The sequence below is a fragment of the Candoia aspera genome, chromosome 3, assembly GCF_035149785.1.
Source record: "Candoia aspera isolate rCanAsp1 chromosome 3, rCanAsp1.hap2, whole genome shotgun sequence".
Classification (NCBI taxonomy): Eukaryota; Metazoa; Chordata; class Lepidosauria; order Squamata; family Boidae; genus Candoia; species Candoia aspera.
The window spans coordinates 46486757-46503814 of NC_086155.1; the positions used below are offsets into that span (position 1 = coordinate 46486757).

General features: G+C 40.3%; 1 protein-coding gene across 2 annotated transcripts in view; it reads left to right on the forward strand.

The window, feature by feature from the left end:
- The window catches only part of PLEKHA6 (pleckstrin homology domain containing A6), a 157396-nt gene that overhangs the window by 14640 nt on the left and 125698 nt on the right, over window positions 1-17058 (forward strand). The window lies entirely within an intron of this gene.

Here is a 17058-nt window from a genome sequence, read left to right on the forward strand (position 1 = left end):
CCAGACCCCATGAATAGATTAAAGGCACAGCAAGAATCAGCAAAGGCTGGAACGTACCGTAGCTGATTTATTTACAAATTGGTGGAAGAATAAAATCTGACCTCAAAAACGAGATAGGGACATTAAGGAAAATGACAGAATTTGAAATGCTTATATAGAATCAAGACCATTTGTTAGGATGTATATATAAACTCCTACTTAGGTACAACACAGACAGAACATATATGATAAATTGGATGCAAAGCTTCAAAGAAACAGTCTCAATAGGGCAATGGGAAGAACTGCAGAACAAATCTATAAAATTCACTCCAGGTTATGGTTTGAGGGAGAACCTGTATAAAATGCTTTTCAGATGGTATACAACTCCATCAATAATTTCCAAAACAAATCATACAGCAATAAATGTTGGAAATGCCGCAAAACAGAAGGAATATGTGGTGGACATGTAGAAAACTCCCAAAAGTATTGGAAAATATACACCACACTATTCAGGGAATTTTAGGGATCGAATTCAAAATGAAACCACTTTTTAAAATTAGATATAATTCCAGAACACATCAGTAAACATACTATAATTTGTTAAGATACATGCTTTTGGCAGTGAGAATAAACCTGGCACAATACTGGAAAAAAGACATAGTACTGATGGTATCAGACTGGGAACTAACAGCATGTATCTCTATCATCCATCTATATCTATCAGTATATCTCTATATCAGATGTTTAACTAATTGTAAATAAGAATGGCTTCCATATATATTACACATTACACAGCAAGGTAAATACATTTAGAGTAAGGTTTCTAAAGTTTATGCCAACAGACACTGCAAATAAGTTGGAGTACAAAGAAGGGGGAAGTCAGAAATATTTACCTATATTATTTTTAGGGGTGTTTTCTTTTCTATTTCTTTTTTAACATTTATAAACCATAATATAGTAGAGATTTTGGCATTAAACTCAAAAATTTACAGTATACTTTTTTGTATCATAAAAATATCTTAATATACTTTGGAACCTTTACTAATGGCACATTGAGCAATAATTGCACAAGCTCAGCAATTATCTGCTCATTCGTAGATAATATCTTTTTTGAAAATACACCTTTCCTTTAAATAAAATAAAAGGACTATAAGACATAATCATAAACATAAGCATACAAACACAAAATACTATTGATTTACTTCTTAAAAGAGGGAAATTAATATATACCTTTATATTTGTATATCTGTATATGCTCTATTATTGTTAAAAAAAATTAATTGAGAAAGGCAGGCAGGCAGGCAGACAAGAAAGCAGGCCGGCAGGCAGGCCAGCAGGCAGGCCAGCCAGCCAGCAGGAACCAGACCATCTGGATCTCTGAGGGTATGCTGTTCCACAGGGCAGGTGCAGCAACCAGAGAAGGCACAGCTCCTAGGTCCCATAAGATAACACTGCGTAATAGATAGGACCTGGAACATGCCAACCCTGCCACTTCTGGTGGGATACACAGAGACAATTGGAGGCAGGTAGTTCCACAGGTAACCTGGCCCTGTGCCATGTAGGACTTTATAGGTGATAACCAGCAACTGGAATTGCACCTGGAAATGAACTGGGAGTCACAGCAGGTTGTGGAGCAGAAGTGTTAAATGGGCATATTGTGGAATGCCAACTGCCCCTGCTGCTATATTCTGGACCAGTTGCAGTTTCCAAGCACTCTTCAAGGACAGCCCCATGTGATGCATGTTACAGTAATCTAACCAACAGGTGACTAAGGCATGAATTGATGTGAGTAGGGCCTCCCGATCCAGAAATAATAGCGGTTGGCAGAGATGAAAGTTGGAAGGGGAGAAGTTGGCCAGGAAAAGGGCTAAAAGCCCCCAAGTCTGGTGCCAGTCCTATGCTCACTGGGTGGGGAGCCCAAATTCTGGAAATCATTCCTCAACCTAAGTTATTGCTTCATGTCCCTTTTCATTTTTTTAAAAAAATTCTAACATTACTGTTAATTTTTATTTTCTTTAATATGTTTAGATCTTTCAGGGCAAAAAGCTGTCTCCACATATATTACATCAAGCAATCATTTTAAACTGACTTAAATATGAGATATTTGAAAACTTTTTCAGTGGTTTTCAGAGAAAGTAAAGAATAAAGTTATACTTTCTGATCTTGGTTCAAGATGGGCAGAATTGCAGAATCCACCACTTCCATCAAAATCATAAAAGCATTGTACCATTGTATTAGAAGCTCTGCCCCCTCATGAGGCATATGTACTGACGGGGTGGAGCTTACATTATGTCACCTGATGCTGCTTTCATCATTTGCTCTCCCCCCTTGACACCCCCCCAGATGGTCACCTCTGAAGATCAGCTAGATTTGGTGTTCTCTACCACAAGCCTCCGACCTCACCTTGAGCATTTCATTTCACAACTCCCAAAAGCCTCTGCAGATTCCAGAAGCCAAATGAAATGTTTAAAACTTCTAGCTTCCAAGCATCCAGCCTCTTCTGAACACAGCACACTGGGCAGAGAGGATACAATACTTGGCATAAAATATCTACAGGATTTTGTTACAATAATCTCAATTGCACAGCAGTAAGTGATGCTACCATTCTCTACTTCTGACACTAGTTTTCTGAGGAATTATTTTATCTTCTTGGAGTATGGATTTAGCTTTGCCAAATGAAGCAAAAGCAAGGGCAGTGAAATGTCTGACAGCTAGTTAGAATACGATGCCCTGCGAAGTAGCCCTGTGAGACCACAGAGCTTCCTTCCCTCCTGTTCTCTAAGATGCTCCCATTTTATTGCTTGAAGCTGGAATAGTCTGTTCACTGGGATGTATGCATGCACATACATCACTTCATGCTCTGAGGCATTTAGAGAGCTAGCAAGATGCTAATAAAAGAGCTGACAAAGAACAGTAAAATTCTGCCAGTTGTTATAAGAAAAAGCTCTCCTGGGAAATTTGAAATCTGCTGTGTGAACTCAATTGAAATCACCAGGGTAGGTACTCTGCTTTTTTCCTAATTCAGGGGAGTGGGGGTGGGGAAGCCTTAGTTCTTGATACCTGTAGTACTTTTATATGGATTTTTCTCCATAAGTTCCCAAAGTCTTGTGCTTCTATGCTACTGGTATTTGCTAAACAGGGCCTGATGGATCTATGCTCATGACACTTTGGCAGTGCAGAATCTTCCTTATTTAACAGGGAATTTGCACCAACCAAATTCCATGAGGATCAGACCTAGAGTTATAAAGATTTTAGGGAAACTTTAAAGGAATAGCAATTATTTTAAATTATATACCAGTATTTATAAATTCATTTGTTTCAAGATCCTACAGGAAACTTCACACCGAAGCTTTGACCCAAAGAGTTTTATTTGAGCACTTCAATCAAAGAATAGCTTAAAAGAAAGAGCAGTCAGTGACAGATTGGATGCTTTGCATGAAAAAAGTCCCAGGTACAATTTTGGCAGCTACAGGAAAATACAAGCCATTTGAAAGCCCATGGAACCGGCAGTGAGCATAATACATACTTTTGCATCATTACACAAATTCAGGTGAGGTTTCTGAGTGATCTTAGAGATAGAATAATGGAACATGAATGTAGACAGGCCCTTGGATATGCTGGACCATCTAATTTTGAGCTACAAAGATTATAATTTCTACCTTAAATTAAGTCTCTGACTCTCTAGCTTGCTTGCACCTTTAACAGCATGATTCCACAGTGGGTGTTCTGCCTGCTCTCTTCTTCTCTCATCTACAAACTCATTGGAAGAGCAAGGAAGTGCCAGCTGTGATCTGCAGCTGTGATCTGCAGCAAACCCAAATGCTTCTAAAACTTCAAGGAAAGAAATTTTAAAAAAAGTCAATGCCCCTGTCTGCTAAAGGGAGGGAGTGGGGGGGGGGGGAGAGAAGAAGGTGAAGAAACAAGAGAGGAGGACATTCTTCTATCACACAGCATATCCTAAAGAATTTGCCTTTATAAAATTCCTAGGCTTGTGTTAGGACACTTTAGATTTGCCTCAATGAAGAGCTTTGCATAGCAAAGGCAGTATGATTCTCTTCAAAGCAAGGAGGTGCGGGGATCTGCCTTGACTAAGCACTTCATAATGTTTTGAAGCCTTTGTTCACTGGACAAGGCTACTGTGTGAGTGCTCTGCCTACCTTGCTGTGCTACCCTGTGCAACCATTGCGCATTCTCCAGCAGCAGCATGGAGAAAAACTGGAAGAGGTTGCTGTGCACACGCAGAAGTCTCATCTAGCTTTTCCAAGTGCCAGACAATGCTGAGGAGGTGGGGTTGTAAAAACAAAATGAGTCTTTATGGTGACGCTTCTGTTAGGGGAAGGGGGAAGGCTTGCTGTTTTCCAAAAAGCTTTGAGGGACTGCTTCACTTGAATCCTCCTCAAAGTAAAGATGAAAATTCTAAAAATCTGCAGAACCCTAAAATTACAGGACTGTAAATACAGTCAGCTCAGCACACAGCCTTTTCAAGGGAGTTGCATGTTTTCTTTCTCTTCTGCAGATTTTAATTGGTTTTTCCTGCTATACAGTACTGCAGGAACCTTTTAGAATATGCTGTTGTTTAATGGGCTTAGAGTTACAGCCCAGCATATCTGGAGTGGAAGGATCAGGTTGGGGAAGACTGTCAGACAGGAATTTGCTGGGCAGGACAAAAGAATGGAACTTGTGACAAGCTGGGGAGACTAGGAGATTGAAGGATGTGGCTGAAATGGCAGAAGGTAGACAATTACTTCCAAATCTTTGAGGAGGAGAATAAACTCTTAGTAAATTGGGTTTGACACTGTCTGCGAAAGGGTGGCAGCCTCTACGTTTCACCTGGCACAGGCACAGGAGATGATGAAATTAATGAATGTTTCTGGGAGGTAACCAGGTTGAGGATCGGTTGCTTTAGGAACAGGAAGTACTTCATTAAAGCCAAGGAAAGGTAGCAGCTGGTATGAAGCGGGACAATTAAAGCAATAAACCTGAAAGGATAGTAACAGGAATGAATTTTGCAATGGGGTGAAATGCCAGCGATACTCAGACTGTATCTTTGGAGCCTATTAAGAATAGACATGACCACTTTCAAATCTGAAGACACACCCTGGTCTTGCCGTAAAATGAACACTAGATAAGTCACTACCCCAACAGCCTCTAGGAAGCACGGAAATGCAAATAAAATTCAGCTGCAGACTTGATGATGAATTACGCTGGGGCATTTAGCTGCAGGATATGTTTCTATGAGGTAATTTGCAATCTGCCTCACACCTCCAAAGCTGGAATGTGCCAAGAGATCCTATCAAATTCAGTTTCTTGCAGTCGCTTCCTCTGTAATCTCATCTGTAAAACCAAGTTAATGAGTTCCTTCTGTTTCAATGAACTGTGGCTCCAGCTGTTATTACTAGTGATGCTGTTGCCATTTTTGCATGGAGGATTTGAAGTCAGCTTTTGCATTTTCAACATCTGTCATTCATATGAAAAGCATAACCATGGGTTAGCAAGGGCATTCTGTGTGACATCAGCTGTTACATTCCCCCCCCACACACATTAATAGCTCACACATTCTGTTCTAAGAAATGTTTTAGGTATTTCTAGTGAAACCACCTGTAATGATCAGGCAGCAATGACTTATAGCATTGGAAGTTGCTTCACACACCAGTGGCACAAACTTGCATTTGCCCACACTAAGAGACCTATGGGTAAGTTCTTGGCTGAGTGCACTGAATTATAATGCATACATCTGTAAACATGCATTCATCAAATCTATATGCATTACAAATGTACCAAAAGTGGTTTGTACACATCTTAAATGGATAAATGTTAATATTTTCATCAGTTCAAGTTATGTTATAATAAGGTTGGCTTCAAATTTATCTTAGCTAATATCTTCTGAAGCCTTTCCTACTCTTCCTTATTTTTGTGGTTTTTTTCTCCATCATAGTCAGCTCAAGGAAATTAGGGATGCTCGAGAAACAAACATCCTTGCACTGATGGCCTTTCGTTTGGGTTGCAGGATGTAATAGCATTTACGAAAAGCCTTTACTTTGGTACTTCTCTGAAGCAAGCAAAGCAAATGTTTTGGCAGCAGCGTGTCTGGGTTTAAGAGAGCAAAGGCGGATGAAGGGAACAATAGACACCAGGATGTTTCAGCGGTACATACAACACTTGCTGCTGCCAGGGTCAAGCAGTGGAACATAAAGGACTGGGGCTCTGCATTGGGAAGGGAGCAGGGGAATATGGATTCCTGATCCTAAAAAACAAAGCAGTCCAGCAGTCGCAAAAACAAAAAAATAAAAAAATAAAAAAATCAGCCATGGTCCCAGTTGGGAAGCATTTATTTAATGAAGGAGGCAGGCAAATTCAGAAAGAGGGTTTTAGTCTTGCTGCTATTCTGATCCTGTCCCCATATTTGGGAGGCTATAAAGCTCTTTAGACAATGGCTTACATTTTTCTGTTGTAGAAAGCCATGAGTCTGATTGCACTATAGTTATGGCGTACTTCCCAAGGGTGTATGAATTGAAATTACCAATATTTCCACTTTTTTGAATGATGCAAAAAAAAACAAAACCTATAGAAAATACATAGGAAAATGTCTTGGTAATCTTTCCTCCCTACCCTCCTCCTCCCCAGTCACCAATGTATTTTTGACCTTGGAAACCCAAGTGGAGCCTTGAGAATCATCCGTTGCACATGCTATTTCTTCAAAAGCAAAAATAAATATACAAAAGAGAAATACCTTACCTGTACATGTGAACTTTGGTTCAAATTCGTTTGAGCATCATTAGCCAGGAAGTGGCATGCTTAAATTAATGTAAGTAAGTAAAACTAACAAATTCTGAGATTGATTTCACATTCAAATAAAGGTATTGACAGTTCAAATCCAAAACCAGTAACAGGATTTCAAACAGGACTGAAGATTTATTACATCCATTAAGCAATATGGTAAATATCGAGGCCAGGAAACTGTTATAATAGAATTTTTCCAGCTGAAGGAATGCTTGAATTTGTAATGATGAACATAATTAGCTTTCCTTCAGGGCAAAGTCTGTATCAGGCTCAGTGTGCAGAGGATCTTGTTTTTTCTTCCTATCCTGAACAGAAACATTGAACAGAGTTTGAAGCTCCATCTCAGAGGGTTTTCTTAATTTCCCCTAGATTATCTGAAGATGGCTTCTATCCAGAGTACTTGTCCAATGATCTGTATTCCCAAAGAGGAGAAGGCCAAGCCACCCTGCAAGAACATAACACATGCAAGAAAACTTTGTCTCCAGTAAACTGACCAGCAGAGCCAAATGTCTACTGAGCAGAAAGATAATTATTTTATTATGTTACTAGGCTAGCAATCTTTGTTTTGGGATTGGACTGTCTAAGCTGAATTCCCTCCTCTTGCCCAAAATCCAATGCAGCCTGGCTCCATGATTTAGGGTGGGCCTCCATAAGGAGCTTCTCACAATCCAAGCTTTGCATTTTTGCATACAGCCCCAAAGTGCAGGGAGCATTGCCCAGGAAAAGAAATCATTATACATTTCTGCTGCTGGCATTGCTATGCTTCAGCTGTGCGGGAAATCAGATGACAGCCTCCTTTACCAATGAGGATGACTCTTTTCACAGACCCTGCTTTGCAAAGAGCCAAACTGCTGTTACTGCATGTACTTGTGTGACTCCTGATCACCTACTAAAGCACCCAGCCATTGTAGCCCATCAGTTGCCCATTTCTGTAATATATGATCAGGAAAGTCTCAATCCCAGCATGATATTGACTTAGAACAATACAGCATCATGGTTACAAGGATGGCTTGCAAGCTATAGCCACACAACTATAGTATTTTTAGTTTAATGTATTTTTAATATTGATAATGTGTTTACATGGCGTTAATTTTATTTTTTGCATAATGCCTTCAGAAATTACTGTATTTTGAAAGGCAATGTATAAATCCTTTCAAATAAATAATATTCCAGAAATGCAGTTGAGAACTTTATATTTTTAGCCAAAGGTCCCATACAAGAATATTTATCTACCTTTCAGGACAGTGTTAAGCAGTGTCTCTCAACCTTGGCAAATTTAAGATGTCTGAACTTCAACTCCCAGAATTTCTCAGTCAGCATGCTGGCTTGGGAATTCTGGGAGTTGAAGTTCAGACATATTAAAGTTGATAAGGTTGAGAAACCCTGGTGTTAAGAGTGAGATAATGTTAATGAGATAGTCTGCTCTCAAGTATACTAAGTAATGATGAAGCCTTGTTCTATGTTACTATCAGTATCCTAGGAACATGAGCAGTCTAATGTTGCCTCTGTTTTTCTTGTATGCACACACTTTTTTTGCTCCAGCCTTTTTTTGTCCAGAGATTTGAGTAACTTTCCCTAACATCCCCACACTGTTTACATTTAGCCACACTTTGTCTCCTGGCCTTATCAGGACAGCTTGTGGCTCGGCAGTGGGCCATGAGCTGTTCTGACACATAAAAGTGGGATTTATCGGATAATGTTTTGATTCCAGCAAGAGACACATGTGGGACTGTACACGAGAGCAACAATATTTGAGTTTTGTGGCAGGCAGAGGATGACAACATCCAGCTGTTGCTGCTTCTCCTGCCAGAATCTCCTTTGATGCCTTTTATGTTTTTGTGTGTTTGCTTGCCCAAGTGAAGGCTGATAGGCTGAATGAAATTGCTTGCAAGATCCTCCCACACACTTCTGCTCACACACATTGATTCTGCTGTGGCAGCATGCCCTGTTGTTTCAACCCTGGGCTCCTCCCTTACCCTTACTACAATGCTCCACCTGAGTCTTGGCTTGTAAGCTTGGTTGTTGACATTTGAATTATCCTCTAGAAGGTGCTTCTCAGTTAAGCCCCTCCTGCCCTTTTTGTCTCTTCCAAAGCCTACATACACACTCTCAATAGCAGCAGGTCTTCATGCCCAGAAATACAGGCACACACATTTCCTAATCCAATGGCCCTTTCAGCAGCAAATTAAGTCCAGTTCTGCTCTATGCTTTGGCTTGTTAACTTAATGCGGCTTTTCACAGCTCTGCCTGATCAGTGATCCCAAGCTCTGCGTTGGCTCACTGCTGAAGCTCCCTTCTCATCCCAAGTTCTATTGATTAGTCTCTCTCTCTCTCTCTCTCCCCCCACCCCCTCTCTCTCGAAGAGCTTACCATTGGGAGCCTCAGGGCAAGTCCCCCTCCGCCTTATTAAAATACCAGCTCAGTAAATATTGCAGTCAGGTTTATGATGCCACACCATCCACCAAAACGAAGCAGTAAAGTGCCAAGCACTTTGAGTTCATGACCTTGTACTGCATTCCAAAGGAGACAGGCAAGGAGAGAATGGGATTTTGAATATAATTATGTCTCATAAATGCTGAAAATAAGATGTATATAGTCTTAAAGCAGGGGAGGATGCTTTTGAAGATACTGACACTATGACCTTTGAAAAGGAGTAATAAGAGACTTGTGCAAACAATGATTCTGCTAATGTGGCTGCAAAAAATACCAAGATGATATTAGGCTCCTGTAATGGATGGAAAATTCCTAAATTACAATATTTATAATTCTGTTCTATTCTTTCTTAATCAGCTCCTATTAGATATCCTGGATTCACTTCTGGGGGCTGCATGTTAGACAAACTGGAATGGGTTCAGCAAAGACAATAAAATTTAGCAATTTGTAAAACAAATCATAAGAGGAAAGGTTTAATATGTGGGCAAGCATAGCCTAAAAGAGAAGGCATGAGAGACATATAACAGCACTTTTCAAATACTTAAAGGGATGTTATATAGGAAATTGCAGAAGCAGACCCCAGAGGATAGAGGCTTAAGCTATAAGAGCATAGATTTTGGTTCTGGATGATAGGAACAATTCAACAATGGGACAATTACCTTAAAGGTTCACATGGAAACTAAACTGCTGCCTGACCATAGATTTCCTATTTGAGCACAGGGTTGGGCTCAGTGACCTGCCTTCAAATCTATGATTCTGGCAATATCCCTTAGAGGCTGGGTAGATACTGTTAAAGTATAATCCAATCAAAATAATAACCCATAAAAACAAAAAAGAAACAAAAAGGCAAGGTCTGTTTGTTGCTGAAAACAATTCATTCCAACAAAGGTTGAACCACAAATGCTATTTTTTTCTGGGATTATCAGTTAAAAAAAAGTATGTTGCCCAAGAGTTAAGTAAGAACATCAGGGCTTGTGGGGAGGAATTGTAAAGAAACATGCATCTCATCCAAGCTCAAGTTATGGTGTGAATGCTGGTGAAGTAGTGGCATTATCTAGAGCAGTGTTTTGCAAACTTGGCAACTTTAAGATGTGTGGACTTCAACTCCCAGAATTCCCCAGCTAGCATGCCACTTAAAACTTTAAACATCTTAAAGTTGCTAAGTTTGAAAAACACTGATCTAACAGGAAGTGATTTGTCTTCTCTTCAGCAGCCTTCCTTAACCTGAGCCCCTCCAGATGCATTGGGACTGTACCTCTTGGAAATCCCTTCTGGAAATTGCAGGGATTGCAGGGAAATTGCAACCTAACATAGCTTCAGGATGACACATTGAAGAAGGCTGCTTTAGAGCACAAAAGTTACAAGTTTCCTTTCTCAAGAAAATAGAATATCTACCTATATAGACCTCCAGAGTTCTTCAGGAAATGCAGATCTTCTAATCTGTGTTTTTCCCAAGCTGAGGTGTCTGCAGAATCAAGGGCTTTCATCAAAATAACAAAGATAGCATTGAGCTGTTCTGACCCAAGCTCCACCCCTTTCATATGGGTGTATAACATCACAATGTATGTACAAAATGATGCCTCACAGAGAGATGGTAAGAATAGATATTTTAGCAGAGATTCTACAGTTTAGGCTGCATAAGTAAATTGATAGCTGGTGTAGGTCATCACAGAAGCCTATAAATGTATTTATTGACAACTGTGAAGCTCTTTTTGTGAAAGGGCTCTGGATCTCACCTGTTAATATCTTAATATCTATATGTATTAGCACTTCTGTAGTATCATCAACACTATGTATTCACACTTCTTTAAACAGAAGTGCTTTATAACGTGTGAGCATGACAAAAAAGGGTATCTACAGGATACATTCAAAATCAGGATTGTTTTTTATGTGAGTCATGTGTGCGATGCACATAAAAAATAGATGGAGTTTGATCACACTGTTGTGGTCATCATCTTGACTTTTTTGACTATGCCCTGTGGACTCCCCTGGGACAAAGCATCTATTTTTGAATATTTAAAGCAGCTGTATCTTTTCCAAGGGTTATGCAGCTGCTTCAGAAGCTGCATATGGTAGAGGCACAGCCACTTTATTTTGTGCATGTCTATCTGGGTGTTTCTGCATTTGGCTTTTCCACCCTCATTCCACTCCATCCCCAGTGTATCTGGATTTCACTTTACTTTCTCTGGACAAATCATTAAGGCTCAGTAAAATTTGTCTGAATTGAAAATAGAAACTTTTACCCAGTGACACGGAAGTGCTAATTCTTCTGGAACAGGCAGGATTCCAGGAAATGTTGGCACAATCTGTTTAAGTGACATACATATTTCTTGGATGTCCACCTTCTGTACTTAGGTAATTGCCCAGCTTGATTGGTCGTTGACAGGTGATATTCAACAGCAGGCTTGCACATTTGGTAATCAAGTACTTGATGCCAGTCAGTTGACATATTTTGGCTATCCATGCATTTGCAATAATGAGAAAAGGCAAATGAGCACTGGTAGTTATGTTGTTTGTTTTTCTCTCTATCCAGAGAGCTGTGGGGTAATAATGAAAACAGACTAATGCTCATTTCAGTGTGACTGCTATTCAAGCTAGCTTAATAAATGAATTTAAGAATTATATTTGGACGCAGAGGGTTCTTCTCTAAGACTTCAGGCTAATTTATTTGAAAACAGTATAAAAGCAGCAATGTCTATTTTAAACATGGATTAACAACAAACCAGTAATAGCTGCAGCTTCAAAAACCTGCCAGACAGAATTGCAAATATAAATTTTAGAACAATTCATTGAATCAACAAAGCTTTAACTTCCTTGATCCCTTTTTACTTCTTCCCTTCCTCCCTGGCAGAATAAATACCCAGGTTACTTAAAACCAAAATGATTCCAAGGAAGATATTCAGTCTTGAATTTGTTTGAATCTGTCATGGTAAGCTGTTTCTTAGAGCCACAAATATTAGGTTACATTCAACTTCCTTATCGTCGAACACATTAGCACAAACAGAAGTTAAGTGGTTTGTGTGTGTAAGGTGTGTGTGTTACTACTGGAAATATAACAATCCTAAAAGTTATAATTGTATTCTTACCACACTCAAAGTCTAGGCTTGTATTATCTCACTTGAACTCAAAACCTGTTTCGGTCTGCATTCCAGCGATGGGAGTGGTCAGAGCCAAAAGCAGGTAGGAGTTACCTGTTTGACTCTTACCTTTGTCCTGGATTTAGAACAGTTGACCTGCTACAGTGTATCAGCCACTTTGACATAAGCCTATTCATATAATAATTCATATAACTCAGGCAGAGGAGGAAGGGTGAGAAGCATATTACCACAAGAAAAAGGCTGAAGGAGTATTCTGCTTACATTTATGTCATTAAGAAACAACCAATTTCTTCTTTCACTGAAGAAAATTGCAAATTTCCCAGACCTTTTCTAGACAGGACGCATGACCTTCTTTACAGAAGACAGATTTCTATTCAAAAGGCAGCCAAAGAACAATTTCTATTTTAAGGTGTCCTTTATCTGAAGAGTTGCCCAGTGCAAGTCCAGTTTAAAAATAAACAATTCTATAAAGGGAGGAAGAGTGCTTCTCATCAGCATCAGCAGGACTGCTACACAGATCATTCAGTCATTGTTTTTGGGATCACAGGTTTTCTGCAGTGTAGAAATTGCATCTGTGCATGTAGATTGGTACATGCAAACTCCCCCACCCCCAGAAGAGACAGAAACAGCTACTCTAACCAAGTCCTGCATTCCATTTGAAATGTAGGGATCATGTTAGAAGCTTTTCCAAGACCCTATTAATCCTATGTGTTTTTTCAAACCACCAGTAAAATGTTAGTATTTCATTGTAGGCTTGCTAGCGAAATGGAACATATTTTAATCTAAATAATATGTGATGTGCCAATGATGCTTCTTCACTGTTTTTGTATCTTCTTTATTTTCACCTATACTTTGTTAATTTAGCACACTCTCATGAACAGCAAATTTGTTTTTTTCTGTCTTAAATTCTCTGTACTAAGCACATTCTATATAGATCCATACATAGGTAGTAGGCATTATTGGCAACACAATTCTGGCAGCTCACCAGCAGCTGTAGCAGTGTAGCTAAAGACTTGCAGAGATGGTTCCATAGGATTAATGAAAAGCAGCATTCAGATAGTTATCTCTTCGTAAGTCTTTGCATTTAATCACATGGAGTGTAAAGCCATCAGTATTATGGGAATAAAGCTAAAGTCTCCCTTGAATAAAGTGTGACTCTTGGTGACTGCAGGATCATTATGCAATTTTCTTGGCAACAGTATGAGCATAGTTTGCTGCTATTACCTTTTCAGGTTTTCTTTTACTTCCCCATGTAGTTTGTAATCCTGAACTGTACTGGTAGTCTCCCATTAATGAACGCAAGAGCCCCCTCCCACCCCCAATTAACTAAAACAGTAGGTGCTGCCTCCTGCTGTGATAGTATGGGTAAATTTTCCAGGCATTTGATGACATGGATCCTTTTGCAACCCACCCCAGTATTCTTGCCATGAAAACTAAATGGATCAGTACAACCAGAGATATGTCGGTATACCATCGGAAGATGAGACCCCCAGGTCGGAAGATGGTCAAAATGTTACTGGGGAGGAACAGAGGATGAGTTCAACTAGCCCCAGACATGGTGACGCAGCTAGCTCAAAGCCAAAAGGACGGCTAGCAGCCGACGGTGCTGGTGGTGAACGGCAAATCCGATGTTCTAAGGATCAACACACTGTTGGAACCTGGAATGTAAGATCTATGAGCCAGGGCCAATTGGATGTGGTTATTGGTGAGATGTCAAGATTAAAGATAGACATTCTGGGCGTCAGTGAACTGAAATGGACTGGAATGGGCCACTTCACATCAAATGACCACCAGATCTACTACTGTGGACAAGAGGACCACAGAAGAAATGGAGTAGCCTTCATAATTAATAGTAAAGTGGCTAAAGCAGTGCTTGGATACAATCCAAAAAAATGATAGAATGATCTCAATTTGAATTCAGGGCAAGCCATCTAACATCACAGTGATCCAGATATACGCCCCAACCACAGATGCTGAAGAAGCTGAAGTAGAGCAGTTCTATGAGGATCTGCAGCACCTACTGGACAACACGCCTAAAAGAGATGTTATTTTCATCACGGGAGACTGGAATGCTAAGGTGGGCAGTCAAATGACATCTGGAATTACAGGTAAGCATGGCCTGGGAGAACAAAACGAAGCAGGACATAGGCTGATAGAATTTTGCCAAGATAACTCAACGTGCATAACAAACACTCTCTTCCAGCAACCTAAGAGACGGCTTTATACATGGACTTCCCCAGATGGACAACACCGAAATCAGATTGACTACATCCTTTGCAGCCAAAGGTGGCGGACATCTATACAGTCGGTAAAAACAAGACCTGGAGCTGACTGTAGTACAGATCATGAACTTCTTCTTGCACAATTTAGGATCAGACTAAAGAGATTAGGGAAGACCCACAGATCAGCTAGATATGAGCTCACTAATATTCCTAAGGAATATGCAGTGGAGGTGAAGAATAGATTTAAGGGACTGGACTTAGTAGATAGGGTCCCGGAAGAACTATGGACAGAAGTCCGTAACATTGTTCAAGAGGCGGCAACAAAATACATCCCAAAGAAAGAGAAAACCAAGAAGGCAAAATGGCTGTCTGCTGAGACACTAGAAGTAGCCCAAGAAAGAAGGAAAGCAAAAGGCAACAGTGATAGGGGGAGATATGCCCAATTAAATGCAAAATTCCAGAGGTTAGCCAGAAGAGATAAGGAATTATTTTTAAACAAGCAATGCGTGGAAGTGGAAGAAGACAATAGAATAGGAAGGACAAGAGACCTCTTCCAGAAAATTAGAAACATTGGAGGTAAATTCCAGGCCAAAATGGGTATGATCAAAAACAAAGATGGCAAGGACCTAACAGAAGAAGAAGAGATCAAGAAAAGGTGTCAAGAATATACAGAAGACCTGTATAGGAAGGATAACAATATTGGCGATAGCTTTGACGGTGTGGTCAGTGAGCTAGAGCCAGACATCCTGAAGAGTGAGGTTGAATGGGCCTTAAGAAGCATTGCTAATAACAAGGCAGCAGGAGACGACGGCATCCCAGCTGAACTGTTCAAAATCTTGCAAGATGATGCTGTCAAGGTAATGCATGCTATATGCCAGCAAATTTGGAAAACACAAGAATGGCCATCAGATTGGAAAAAACCAACTTATATCCCCATACCAAAAAAGGGAAACACTAAAGAATGTTCAAACTACCAAACAATGGCACTTATTTCACATGCCAGTAAGGTAATGCTCAAGATCCTGCAAGGTAGACTTCAGCAATTCATGGAGCGAGAATTGCCAGATGTACAAGCTGGGTTTAGAAAAGGCAGAGGAACTAGGGACCAAATTGCCCATATCCGCTGGATAATGGAAAAAGCCAGGGAGTTTCAGAAAAACATCCATTTCTGTTTTATTGACTATTCTAAAGCCTTTGACTGTGTGGACCATAACAAATTGTGGCAAGTTCTTAGTGGTATGGGGATACCAAGTCATCTTGTCTGCCTCCTGAAGAATCTGTATAACGACCAAGTAGCAACAGTAAGAACAGACCACGGAACAACGGACTGGTTTCAGATTGGGAAAGGAGTACGGCAGGGCTGTATACTCTCACCCTACCTATTCAACTTGTACGCAGAACACATCATGCGACATGCTGGGCTTGAAGAATCCAAGGCTGGAGTTAAAATCGCTGGAAGAAACATTAACAATCTCAGCTATGCAGATGATACCACTTTGATGGCTGAAAGCGAAGAGGAACTGAGGAGCCTTATGATGAAGGTGAAAGAAGAAAGTGCAAAAGCTGGCTTGCAGCTAAAGCTGAAAAAAACCAAGATTATGGCAACCAGCTTGATTGATAACTGGCAAATAGAGGGAGAAAATGTAGAAGCAGTGAAAGACTGTATTTCTAGGTGCAAAGATTACTGCAGCTGCTGACTGCAGTCAGGAAATCAGAAGATGCTTAATCCTTGGGAGAAGAGCAATGACAAATCTCGATAAAATAGTTAAGAGCAGAGACATCACACTGACAACAAAGGTCCACATAGTTAAAGCAATGGTGTTCCCCGTAGCAACATATGGCTGCAAGAGCTGGACCATAAGGAAGGCTGAGAGAAGGAAGATCGATGCTTTTGAACTGTGGTGTTGGAGGAAAATTCTGAGAGTGCCTTGGACTGCAAGAAGATCAAACCAGTCCATCCTCCAGGAAATAAAGCCAGACTGCTCACTTGAGGGAATATTAAAGGCAAAACTGAAATACTTTGGCCACATAATGAGAAGACAGGACACCGTGGAGAAGATGCTGATGCTAGGGAGAGTGGAGTGCAAAAGGAAGAGGGGCCGACCAAGGGCAAGGTGGATGGATGATATTCTAGAGGTGACGGACTCATCCCTGGGGGAGCTGGGGGTGTTGACGACTGACAGGAAGCTCTGGCGTGGGCTGGTCCATGAAGTCACGAAGAGTCGGAAGCGACTAAATGAATAAACAACAACAACACATCCTTTTGCCACAATGAATGCTGTTAATCTCAAAGTGTCAAAAGACAAGAGAAGTTTAGTTAGTTGTGTTTGGAAGACCACAGAATCTTTACAGATAACTTCCCGGGTACAAGATGACAAAAGTATAAAGAACATCTAGGCTAAGGAACTTTGATTTAGGAATTATGAGAATTAAAGAAAGATGTATCAAATCTGGATCTGGCTCATGCCTGCCCTTAGATGCAGTTATGATGCAGTTAACTGTCTTTTTTCCCATTTCATCCTGTTTACCCTCTTGGCCTGCTTGTT